Source organism: Lissotriton vulgaris, chromosome 7, assembly GCF_964263255.1.
Source record: "Lissotriton vulgaris chromosome 7, aLisVul1.2, whole genome shotgun sequence".
Classification (NCBI taxonomy): Eukaryota; Metazoa; Chordata; class Amphibia; order Caudata; family Salamandridae; genus Lissotriton; species Lissotriton vulgaris.
Genome location: NC_141695.1, coordinates 205,873,835 through 205,886,890, shown reverse-complemented (window position 1 = coordinate 205,886,890; position 13,056 = coordinate 205,873,835). Strand labels below are relative to the sequence as shown.

Below are 13,056 nucleotides of genomic sequence, written 5' to 3'. Positions count from 1 at the left end.
TGCATGTCAGCGATGTTTATCGCTAATGACATGCAAAATGGGTGTGCCCAACCAGTTAGCGACTGAAAGCAGTCGCTAACGTCGTTATCGCCTATTAGCAAGGCAGGCGTAGCGTTGGAAATATTCGCGCTATGCGTGAATATTTCCATATACTAACACCTGCCCAGACCAGTTCTTAGCCATGTTATCCAATAAGAGGTGGATAACATGGCTAAGAGCATTTCATCGCTAATGCATGAATATCGCTGTATTCTCAGCGATATTCACGCATTTCGCCGCTATCGCTGGATATTTTAGATAATGGAGAAAAACGTTGCTAATAGCATGTTTTCTCCGGTAACATATCCAGCGATAGGCAGCGATAAAAAAAAAGTCGCTAAGCCTATTTAGCGAAAAATATCACTACGTGTTGGTAATATGCCCCTTAGTTTGTTGTGGAAGATGATGATCAAACTGTTCCTGATAGAAACAAGGAAAAAGTCAGAAGTGAAGATGAAGAAACAGCAATAGTCACAGGTGAATCTTACAATTGAGAATGTGCATCAAGGAGATAAGCAGCCGATCCTTTGAAAAGTAGAAAACGAGTGCCCAAGAAAGTATAAAGATAACAGACAATCATAAAAGAGTCAGAACAATTAGAAGATGACTCTCATTACTGTGAAAGTGAACACCTAGCAGTCAAAAGATCAAAAAGAGTGAGAGTGCCTGAGAGAAAGTACTCTGCTCCTGAATATTCTTACTCTGTGAAAACAGTTTCAGAAGATGATGCAAGTCTAGGATATGAGAAGTTTGCACATTTATCTTTGATGAAAAGCCACCATGAAATGTTAAACCAAGATTTCGTTTTGGATTTCTTATGATTTCAGTACATAACACTTCATAGTTCGCCTGTTTTGTTTTGCACTTTAGGTTTCTAGTCTAGCAGCCAGATTCATCAACACAAATTGCGATCGCAATAGCTGCGAAATAGCTATTGCGATCGCAATTCCAAGAATCGCAATTCATGAAACAAAACCTGACCAAAATGCGAATTCACAAAACATATTTTCCGACTTCACAAAGAAAATCTCAGAATCAAGGTGGAACCGCCTTAGCGAATCGGAAATTGCGAGTTCCCAATGATTCTGCGATTTCATTTGCGAAATCGCAAAATAATCGCAAACCAAATGCATGAAATATCGCAATTAACGAAAAACCTCAAAATCGCTATTTGCAAGGCGCTATTTAAGGAGAACCCAAACCAGGTGGTAACCATGAAATAAAAAAAAAATGAAAAAAAAAATCTAACTAGCCACAGGTGCGGGGCTGACCAAACACACTTAAAGAGACACAGTAGGAGAATGAGGACATTCACAATGCCAGGACTCTACATGGTGGTTAGGCGGCGAAGGCTCCAGGCTGCAGCAAGGAACAGACGCAGGATCCAGGAGCGAATTTTCTGACAGCGGATCACACTACTGGGCCAAACTGAGGAGGAAATCTACTCAAAGTACCGGCTGAATGGGGCAGTTTTTACAAAGCTCATCTGGCACCTTGACTCCCTGATGCAGCACCCAACGAGGAGGACCAATGCCGTGCCCACGCATGTCCAGGTCTTGTGCAGCCTGCACCTCCTGGCCTCCGGAAGCTTCCAGGGGATAGTTTCCGTTGCAGGGGGGATCTCCCAGAGCACCATGTCCCGCTGCCTAAGGAGTTTCCTGGAGGCCATGCTGACCCGGCTACACCATTACATTAAATTCCCAACCACCCAACAGGACTTGAATCAAACCAAGCTAGAATTTTACAACATAGCACAATTCCCTCATGTAATTGGATGCATTGACTGTACCCACATCCACATCTGCCCACCCGCATAGACAGAATACATGTACCGGAACCGCAAGTCCTACCACTCACTGAACATCCAGATGGTGTGCAACGCTAAGACAATCATCACCGACATAGTGGCACAATACCCAGGGAGCACGCATGACTCCTTCATATTCCGGCACAGCGGCATGCACACACGACTGGCCAGGGGAGACTATGGCGAAGGACACCTTCTAGGTAAGTACACATGCCAACAAACAGTATATTGAGACCATGTAGCTGCGCATGACAGGCACTCACCCTCTGCTCTTTTCATTCAGGTGACAGCGCATACGGCCTCCGTGAGTACCTCCTCACCCCATACCTCAACCCTGCCACACCACAGCAACAGCGTTACAATGCTGCACACATTGCACTAGAAATTGCATTGAGCAGACATTTGGGCTTTTAAAGAGGTGATTACGCATTCTACACAAGACTGGTGGGGCCCTCAAATACCAGCCTGAGGTCTGCTGCCGCATCGTGGCCGTGTGTGCAATACTCCACAACATTGCTAACAAGTGGAGGATACCTGTGGATATCTGTGGCAGTGAGTCGGAAGGGGACAACCGCCAACCTGCACATGTGCATCATGCACACGGGGAGAGTCCTGCTGAAGGACACAGGCGCCGTGACCAAATCACAATGAACTGTTTCTAGTGCACCCATTCCCCTCACACAAAACTGCACTCAAGCATGACAAATGTAATAATGACATGAGTCGGATTTACGTGTGACCATAAATTCTTATTGTTTTTCCACAATAATGTGTACTACAATTTTCTTAGATATGACATGTGAACTGTATTCCCTCATACAGCCCCATGATAGGGTAGAGGGCGTGCTTGTATAATCAGCATGGCCCTGCTGGCAGAGTTCAATGTTTCACTGGCGCCTCCGACCGCTTGCACCCAGTCGCCTCTCCGCATCCTCCATGACACTGTTGGCCCGTGATGCTGCAGTGGGCCTGCTGCTGCGGCGGCGTTCCATTACCAGCGGCAAGGACATGCTGCTGTGACTGGAAGTGCCCTCGCTGGCATCATCCCCCCACCTGCTTGACCATGGCCAGACGGCTGCAGAATCTGCACAGCTGTTGTCACTTGTTCAAGGGCCCTGGCGACGTCCTGGCAGCATTGGACCATCTGCACCTGCATCGCAAGGGAGCGGCGCGAAAGTTGGGAGGTGGCATTTCCTATGATGTGATTAGATCTGGTGTAGGCTGACAGGCGGGTCAGCAGCTGGCGGTGGCGGCGGCGGGTGATATCCTGCTGGGACACCAGGATCTGGCTGTTCTCACGGACAGCTGCGGTCGGGCCCTGCATGCATTCTGTGAGCTGGCCCACATTTTGCGCCATCTTATTCAGCTGCAGGTGGATGGCTGCCAAGTGACGTGCCTGCTTCTGGCGTACTGCGAGCATGCGGCGTTCTATGGCAGGTCAGGATCCCGTACATGTACCCCCCTGCCAGCGCATGTTGAGTTGTTACGCTGCTGCCGCATCAGTCCGCTGGACTGGGATCGCACAGTGGCTGTGCAGCTTGTCTGCCTCCTGGCTGCTGGTGGTGTGGCCTGTGCCACTGCCATGGGTGTCACATGGGGTGGTTGCTGGGCACCTGGGGCTACAGAGGTGGCCCTGTCCACATGGGGAGGTGGTGGTACTGCTGCTGGTTGCCGAGATGGTCCGGGTCGTGGGGCAGGATGGCCTTCTCCCTCGGTGTCCTCAGGGTTCTCCTCTATGTGTAGGGCCTCACTGTGGTGCTGGGTTGTTCAGACGCACCTGTGATGTAAATGGGTGCATGATTAATTGGGGTTATCAAATAGCTAGCTCTGGAGTCATGGGCATTGTTAGGGGACGGGGTCGCAGTCGCATGGCACTTACCTTGGGATTGTTGGGTGAGTCGGGAGGAGTCCAGCCGGGTAACCCCACGCAGGCTGCAGGATTTAGGGTGTCCTCCTCAAGGTCTTCCAGTGGAGTATTGGGTGCAACAGTGGGCTCTCCTTCTCCGTTGGCAAGACGCTCCCCCAGTCTCTCAGCGATACGCTCTTTGGCATGCCCTCTGAGGTCGTACCACCTCTTTTTTAATTCGTCGATGGAGTGCTGGGTCACTCCGACTGAGTTAACATTTGCCCGGATGCGCAGCCAGATGCGCCGCTTGTCCGCCTCAGGCACCCTCCTCGAGTCTTTTCCAAAAGGGCGATCATGGTACTTAGAGACTCCCTCAATGAGGTACTCCAGTTCCTATTCTGAGAATTTTATTTTCCTCTTTCTTCCTGGTGCACTGCTCCCTGCTGCTTCCTGGGACATTGTCAGTTGTTCTTTGTGTCCTGCCTACTTCCTGGTTGTGATATCATCATTGGGCTCGAAATGCGACTTCCCGTTTTTGCGATCTTGCAATTAACGAGATCGCAATTTGCGATTTCGGTAATTGCAAGTTCGCTATTTCTACATGGAAAACGGGCGAATCTGCGATTTTTCTGTGATTTCGCAAAAATCGCTATCGCCAATTGCGGGCGATTGCGATTCACTTTTTGTAATCGCTTTTCTTGATGCATCCCATTCTACAAATTCTAAATTGCGATTCGGTATTTTTCCGCTATTTAGAATTCGCAGAATATGGGATTGATGCATCTGGGGGTAGGATATTTGGGGTTTCCTCCTTGAACTTACATCAAATTAACTGAGCTTTTTGAACTGAACTCTCCTGAAATGGACTTTAAAAAATAACTTGGTGTTGTGTTCTTATGTTTTAATGTGTGCACCTTAAAATTAACTTCCCTTTTTATATATTGGTGGAAGGAGCACCGCCTGTCAAATTTCGAATTAAACACCAAGCTGGCTGTCATTTCTGAAGCATTGAAAGGAACGGCCATCACAGTGCTTAATGTCAGTGGTTCTTTAAGTTTGACACATGGTTCCATCAACATTATGTGAGAGACCAGCGAGAGCAGCGCAAGTGATTTCTCCTTGCATGCATTATTTACCTAAACTTTAATAATATGACATTTTGAAAACTTTGGTAAATTTTGCACAATGTTGGATGAAAAAACTTCAGAACGTTTGGCTGGTCTCAATAAAGTTTCACCCTGGACTACTTTTGTTAAATTTTTGCTAATAACTGCTGCATCTTCTTTCAAAATAATTACTAGAATTTCTTGGAATATGACAAATTCCACTATCTTTGAGTATGATGAGCTTTGCGTCAAGAATTGGTTAATTTGATATACCGTGCTTTACAAATAAATATAAAACATGTTCTTTAAGTACTCTGATACCAAGAGATGAAATACATTTCAAGAGAAAACAATGCAGTACAAATAGAATATATCACATAAAGGGAAACTGCAGGTAGTAATTCAATGTGAAGGGACTGTTTCTGTGCCAGTGTAATTTGATAACATGTCTAACTGCAGACCGATTCTTAGCCTTCACGAAGATGACAAAGCAAATTCTGTAAATGACTGCTTTACAGCTTATGTTTACTTAAAAAAAAGATATCCTGGTGCTAGCTGATGCAATCAGCGAATTCTGGTCGCCTTTTGTGTGCGTCAGTACAAAGAATGTGCGGAAAAGAAAAACGTGTCCTTAGCAAGCACAACAGATCTACAACCATTTTCCAAAACTGATTGTGAAAGGATTCCTGTGAATCACATTGCCCGTTATGCGCTGCAATTAACAGGGAACCCTTTCACTATGGCCCACAATCAGCCGCAGTCGGGAACCATTAAAAAGGCAGAAATTCCAAAAGCAGACGTGTAAAGCACACGTCGTACTTTTGGACTTGCTTCATTTCTTTTCTTAAGAGAGCGCGGCTGGGTGCTGATTGTGGGCCATTGTGAAAGGATTCCTGTTAATTGCAGCACTGTCATGTGCTGCAATTAACAGGAATATTTTCACAATGGGCCACAATCAGCACCCAGCTGCGCTCTATTTAGAACAGAAATGAAGCAAGTCCAAAAGCACGACGTGTAAAGCACACGTCGTGCTTTTGGACTTGATGCGTGTCTTTTCTGAATAGAGAGAGGATGCTGCCTGATTGTGGGCATTTGTGAAAGTATTCCTGTAAACTGCAGCATCTAACGGGCGCTGTGATTAAGGAATACTTTCACAAAGGTCTCAGGCAACATGTAAATTGTCGTTTTTCGCCACTCGCATTTTAAAAGCAGGCGGCGGCGAGAACGTGTGCGCAATTCACACGGGGCACTGCGCGCTCGGTGTCTTACCGGTGCGCGGGCGTGCAGGCGCGCAGGTTAAAGGGAACACTGGTCCTAACACCTGCCATTACTTAGGAAAAGGTGCCAAATTACAGGTGCTTGCATACAGTCTTACCGTGTGATAAATAGGAACGGGTTGGATCTATGCATGTGAATGATGTCTGGCCTCACACAGGGATGCAGACTCTGATACCGTGACACTGACAACGTCACTGGCCTACTTTGGATACCTCCATAAAAAACAACAGCAGTGAAAAGCTTTAGAAATGTAAGCCCTGTGTTGTGTGCCACACTGCACAACTTTATTTACTGTCTGGCTTCCATCTCCTGCTTCATAGCGAGGCAGGGCAAGCAGCCCCGGACAGACAGCCCAGACTTAAATGCATCCATTTGATTCTCTAAATATATCGATCTATTTAATATTTTTTGAGGTAAACATATAGGAATTTCAGAGGGGCGCTGCTCTGGAGCCCGACTGGAGAAACTGCCCCTGTAGAGCCTCAATAGCCCCAAGAAACGGTTTGCCACAGTTATTTCACCCTTTCACAGTACTTTTCTGTCTTTGTTGTTTTTCGGGCAGTCTGAGCTTTCATGAACCAGTAGAAGGTGGGGTTCATGCAGCGCCAGGTGGGAAGATTTTTGAAAAAAATATAATATTATCAAATGGTAAATTTTGCACCACAATTGTTACAGAAAAGGACTTAAAAAGTAAAATCCTCTGAAGTTGCGAAAACAAAATGTTCCATTACTTTATTTTGTGGTGTGTCTTACACTACCAAGGAGTGATGGGGATCACAAAAAGCTCATAATAAGGTGATGTTCACAGCAATGCTGAGCAAACACAAAACTTTCAGGTTCAGGTCACCAGCAGCAGTAATAATACCATGCAGTTCACCTCTATAGTAGATAATGTAGACATGGAGGACAAGGGGCAAGGAGAACAGGATTGGATCTGCTTAGTGGGACCAGTACTGGTCAAGGTCATATGGTCTAAGAGGTTGAATATCATAGGGATCCACCTTTAATGAGCTTCAGTCCCTGACTCTCCAGCCACTCCATGGCCACATTGTAACAAGTCCACACGATTTGAGAGTGAAGCTGTCAGTGTCTATTATATACCAATGCAAGATATTAAGGCAAAAAATGTATATATCTGCAAATTATGCCGGACTGAATCAAAACTGTGACAAACAGCCCAACGAGCAAAGACTGGATGGAGTTTCCACAAGCAAGACAATGGCTGAGAAGGAAGCTCAGCAAGGGCCTTCTCTGTATATTGTAAGTTGTTATTTGTGTGTTATGGCGACATGAGCTCTGGCAAGTTTGGTCAGCATGGTGAAAAGCTATACCTAAAAGACGTTAGGAGGGTGCCCTAGTGATGCCTGAGGCCAAACCCCAAAATCTAATGTTTCTGTTAAGCAGAGGAGGGAGCTAACCAGATCCTTTGATGTAAGCACATCTCCTCTCCCAGAATGAAATCTACTCCTCCTCTTTCCAGTCCAAGATCTGCAGATGGTCCATTTATATGGAGTGTTAAACATGACAGCCTTAAGGTGGTCTTCGTTCAAATGTTTTAACTTCATTTCTTCTGTTTTGCTGGAATTCATTTTTGTCGACTTTAGGACTCAGAGCACTTAACCACTGCTAATCAGTGCTAAAGTGCTCATGCTCATTCCTCTAAACCTGGTCGAATTATCCTATGCCCAATGCCCAATTGCAAAGTTTAATGTACCTAGAAGTCCCTAGAGTGGTACTACATGTACCCAGGGCAGCCTGTAGATTAAATGATTCTAGTGGGCTGCAGCATTGATTTTACTACCCACATAAGTAGCCCTTCATAGTATTTCTCAGGCCTACCATTGCAACTGTGGTCAGTTTTAACTACAACTTCATCTTGACAAAATAACTTATTGGCCAAACCTAATCTTTAATTTTTAATATATATAAGTCACCCCTAAGATAGGCCCTAACAGCCCTAATGGCACGATGCAGTGTAATAAACAAATTGCAAATGCACTTTTAAGTTGTACATGTCATAGTAGTGAAAAACTCTTAAATTTGCTATTCACTACTGCAAGGGCTATCTCGACCATGGAATAAGATTGGCTTACCTTATGACATGTAATATGTGATAACTTTTGTTTGTCAACAGGTAGAAATTTCATATTTGGTCCCTACAGAATTGTAATTTAAAATCCTCCTTATGGGAAGGTTTGACTTTAACTCGCAATCTGAAAAATTCACTTTTAGAAAGTTGGCATTGTCTTGTCCTACTTGATACCTGCAGCCTACATCTGGGTCTCATGACCAGGTATAATTGGCAGTGACCTTTGAGCATTTGTCCAAGACAGTATCACAAAGTGGAAATAGCTGTTGGCAGGATGAGTGGATTGGAAGGGCGGAGATGCTCTCTGCTTCCCTTATTCTTCAAAGGAGCAGCCTCAGCACACTTACAAAGAACTTGACACTAGGTTTTTTTCACCCCAGACATGTTGTGACCTGGATAGGGATGAAGGAAATTCCAGAACCATCTGTGGGGTAAAACTTCAGACGTTTCTTCCACTTTAAAGCTGGCGCCAGGTATAAAAATAGGACCCTCAGACCTACTATTCAGTGTACCCGTAGACCTGCAGGGGACACTCAGAAGGAATGCCTTATATTTCCAAAGTCAGCCCTGCTGCCTGAGGCCTGCTTTGCATTTTAGTGGACTGCCTTGGTGCTACCAGAGCCGTACCCTGCTGGTTGAAGCCTACCTTGTACCCTCAGAGGACTGTTATGCTGCTTGAGGCCAGGACTACCAGAGTGATTCCAAGAGGTAGTTAGCAGGCCTCTTGTTCTGATCTATAGGTACCCAGAAATCTTCAACAACTTTTAATTTGCAGCTGGACCCAGCCTGAGGTGAGTTCTACCCTCCAAGTGGTGTCAACCTAGTTTTGTGCCATTGAAAGTGGTGCTAAACATTCCCAGATATCCCAAAACCAAAAATGTCATCCAAAAACTTCACTAAGAACCAGAAGGAGACCTTACTACTGACAGATCCAATTAAGGGGCATGGCTAATTGTCCTGAATTTGTGGTAGCTTCCGCTATGTTCTTCTCTGCAGCAGCAAATCCAGTTTAACGGATCCTCTTTGCAAGGGTCTCTGGCCTAATAGAACCCTTATCAGCTACAGCTTGCAGCTTCATCCCGCTGGGGTTTTTGGCCTTCCAAATAAAGGGCTGAAGTCAAAAAAGTAGAAATCTTCAAAACAACTTCGTCCAGCAACTCCTTGATGATGACGCTTCCTCCTCTGGCTGCCTTCCCCCACTGAACTTTATCTTCTCAGATATTTTTCTTCAAAATTCTTTTAAGTCTAAAGGTAAGCCGAGACCAGGCACAATCTACGCTGTGTATCCGAACCATGTTCTATTGTGGATGACCTTAAATCTCAACTTTAGTCCAGTCTCACGCGGCAAGATACCCATGGTTGGTGCTATGGTCCTTTTATTGCTAGTTTTCACTTTAAACTTGATAATTTCATAACTCCAGTTCTACTAATTGGATTTTCGTTTCTGTGGTCTCAAATTATCTATTGTTCTAAATCGGTGTGTTATTGTACTTGTGTTGCTTTTATACTCTCTTACTGTTTGTGTGCTGCATAAATAGTTTACACAGTGCCTATAAATTAAGTGTGCCTGCTTTTGTACTAAGCTACCAGAGGTTTAATCACAGGTTAATTTACTGATTTTTGTGGTTCACCCTGACATGGAATGTTCTTGTTGCTTGAGCAACAACCACCTCATCCAAAAACCCAATTTTTAACATGGAACCATTGCATGTCTCACCTTAGCCGGTTGTTCTGATGTTATGAGTGGCAGCAGGGCTGTGTGCCGTTGATATGAGGTGATCGGCCCAGGGCTGAAAACTAGAGGATGGTAATGGACTCCTGCCTTGACAAGTAAGTTATTCAGTGTTTCTGCTTGTCACCAAAGAGGAATTGTGCACCAAAAAAGGGGAGAACAGTACTGAAGCGAAATTGTTGATGCATCACTACTCTCCCTCCAGACTCTGCCTCAGTCTGGTAAGTCTTCAAAGTCACCTTGCTTCCAGACCTTTAAATTGAAGGATTCACATCCCTATGAAGAGTAGCATGGCACCTGCCAGGAGGAAGCTACATAATCCACCAATGACGGACAAGGTTCAGCTAAACGAAGGGCTTTGAGTGGAGGACATCTTGATGGCCAGGAGCAACAAGGTTGTCCAGCCCACTACTGAGGCATTTGCAACAACATAGGGACCCATAGAGTGAACTGGCATTGTAGTCAGTCACTCTCCCCTACACAGACCGATGGCTATTCGACTTTTAGAATCAACTAAGTTATGACTGTGCCCCTCAAAAGATCATCACGGACCCAACACTGAGTCAACCTTGGCACTACTACATTTACTATATTTTTCTTTGCAGGAGGTGCTCTTCCTACTTTGCAATGTTGGACATTTTGGCCTAAAACAAGGATTATAGCAGGGGTACATGGTGGATTTCTGGCAACATTCCTCTGGAGTTTATCATCCACAATCAGTGGATACACTTGCCACAAACCTGTTACTTAGGACCTTTAAACTAAATATATTTTGAAATTGTTGTTAATATGACAAGTACATTGGAAATTAATTACTTAACTTTTTTACTTTAATATGAAAGACTAGCAGCCCGTCCCGACGTTGTCCGGGGGAGAAAAGTAATGTGTGAAAAAATATTATGAAGCTTTTAATATTTCTCGGTACTGCCCCCTGTTGAATGTGCCTATTTATTTTCCCTGTCTGCCCCCTGTGCAGGCCCTTGCAAATGTAAATGTGCCTTGTTGTATGTGCCTTTGTATTTCCCTGAATGCGCCCTGTTGAATGTGCCTATTTATTTTCCCTGTCTGCCCCCTGTGCAGGCCCTTGCAAATGTAACTGTTGGTTGGTTGCCCCCTGTTCAATGTGCTTTTTTTTCCTGGCTGCCCCCTGTGCAGGCCCTTGCAACAGCTTTATACGGCCTCGTTGTGGAATGTAAAAGAGGCTTGTGGAATTGAGCGTTTGGATGTTCCCCTGGCCTCTGAGTTTTTTTTGTGTGAAAGTAGTGCTGATTTATTTATTATCGCGTTCGTGGCCCTGCCAGCAATGTTTACAGGGAGTGTTCTGAGCACGTTTTTTTAGCTTCCCCCTTGCAAGAACGTTAGACGGTAGTAAAGCGCCGTGAATTAACGTGCAATGAGACTTGTTCTTTTCCTGAATATTTCCCTGGCCGCCCCCTGTGAAGCACCTTCCAACAACAGTGCGCGAGTCCGGTAATGGCTTTTAATGAGCGTAGATGATGCCTCGTTGTAGAATGTGAAAGCATAGCTGCCAAGGTTTCAGATTGCCATGTGTGACATTGTCATAATTTCAGTGTAATTATGAGTGACATTTCAACGACTATGAGTGACACTTTCTTGCGGACAAAATTAAGCAATGAAGACGATCAACACATGTAAATATCAGAAATAACACCACAAAGAGTGTTCCAATCGAAACACGTCAGTCTTTTGAAGAAACTACTACGGCAACTATATCTCACAATGCAAGCTTTCCTCTGTGTGTGACCACAACGCTCTCGCTCTATCTATCCCTCTCCTCTCTCTCTTTGTATCCCTCTCCTCTCTCACACGCTCTCTATCCCTCTCCTGCCTTTATCCCTCCCCCTAGCTCTCTCCCTCTCTTTATTGCTTTCTTTATTCCTCTCCTCTCTCTTTATACTGCTCCTCTCTTTTTATCCCTCTCCCCTCTCTCACACACTGTCTGTCTCTTTTTATCCCTCTCCTCTCTCACGCGCTCACTCTCTAGACCTCTCCTGTGTTTATTCCCCTCCCTCTTGCATGTTCTCTCTCTCTATCCCTCTCCTCTCTATCCTTTCATCCCTCTCCTATCCTTTTATCCCTCTCCTGTCTGTCTCTTTTTATCCCTCTCCTCTCTCATGCGCTCACTCTCTAGCCCGCTCCTCTCTGTCATTATCCCTCTCCCCCTCTCTCACCAGGTTGCACTGTTTGCTTTGATCGGAAAACGTTAAATTTGAGTCATTTTACTCGATGGAGGCCGCCTTGCAAATACAGATGAAGCACCATTTTCACACAGTTGTGAAAAATGTCACCTTGCTTTTAAATATCCGTCATGAAAAATGAAAACATTTTTGGCAAACAGCTACGCACCTGCACTCACTCAGCCTTAGCTTACGCAGTGTAAGTTGCTGTTCCAAAAATCCCAACAACGCTCTGTACTACCCACTTCTCTTGGGCCTACCTTCCTTCCACAGAGGCACCTGCTCCGGTCTGTTTTTCACTGGTCAAGACTTACTGCGCACTTTTAATTGTTGCGCATGACTGACATTAGTGGTCCTGCTCTTTGATTCTCTGAGGGTGTTGTCTCGACACTTATACTCCATTTTTTTAAAGGCTCGAGTCTCTGTATACCAAGGCAGAAAAGGGGCCCATTAGTACTGCAGAGACCTGCACAGCTGCAATGAGCAGCAGCCTTACTCTGCCTGTACCTTCCGTCAGACACAGGCTCCAGCACGATCCCTCGACCGGCCCCGGTCGGAAATAATTATTTACTGGCAGGGGAGATATTTTAGCCCCACTGCAACAGACTGAAGGTGCGATCTGTAGTGCTGCCAGCCAGCCGAGCACCATGATTCCGGTGCACCTGCCGCCCGCAAACCAGTGAGCTCTGCAGCCAGCCTCTACCTCTCAGTTGGGACGGACCCCGGGCCCCCTGCAGCCGGCCCGGCCGGCCTGGTGCCAACAGCCATGATTGTGCACATATTGAAAAAAACGATGTTTATGCTCCAGAAGGCTACATGTATAAAACGGTGTGGGAAGGTTTTGTGCTGCGATTGGATGGCTGTTTGGTGGAACGGGCGGGCAAGAGTGTTACGCGATTGGATGTTACTGTTCCTTTTCTGGTCGAAGGCGCGCCCCTTTGTTTATCTTGGCTCGGAACCC

General features: G+C 45.5%; 1 protein-coding gene across 1 annotated transcript in view; it reads right to left on the bottom strand.

The window, feature by feature from the left end:
• Nucleotides 1–12,429, bottom strand: part of LOC147701202 (B-cell receptor CD22-like) — a 479,604-nt gene extending 467,175 nt beyond the window's left edge. The window contains exon 1 of the mRNA XM_086929956.1: nt 12,356–12,429. The gene's annotated coding sequence lies outside the window, so the exon portion shown is untranslated. The remainder of the gene's footprint in view (nt 1–12,355) is intronic.
• Nucleotides 12,430–13,056: the final 627 nt, after the last annotated feature.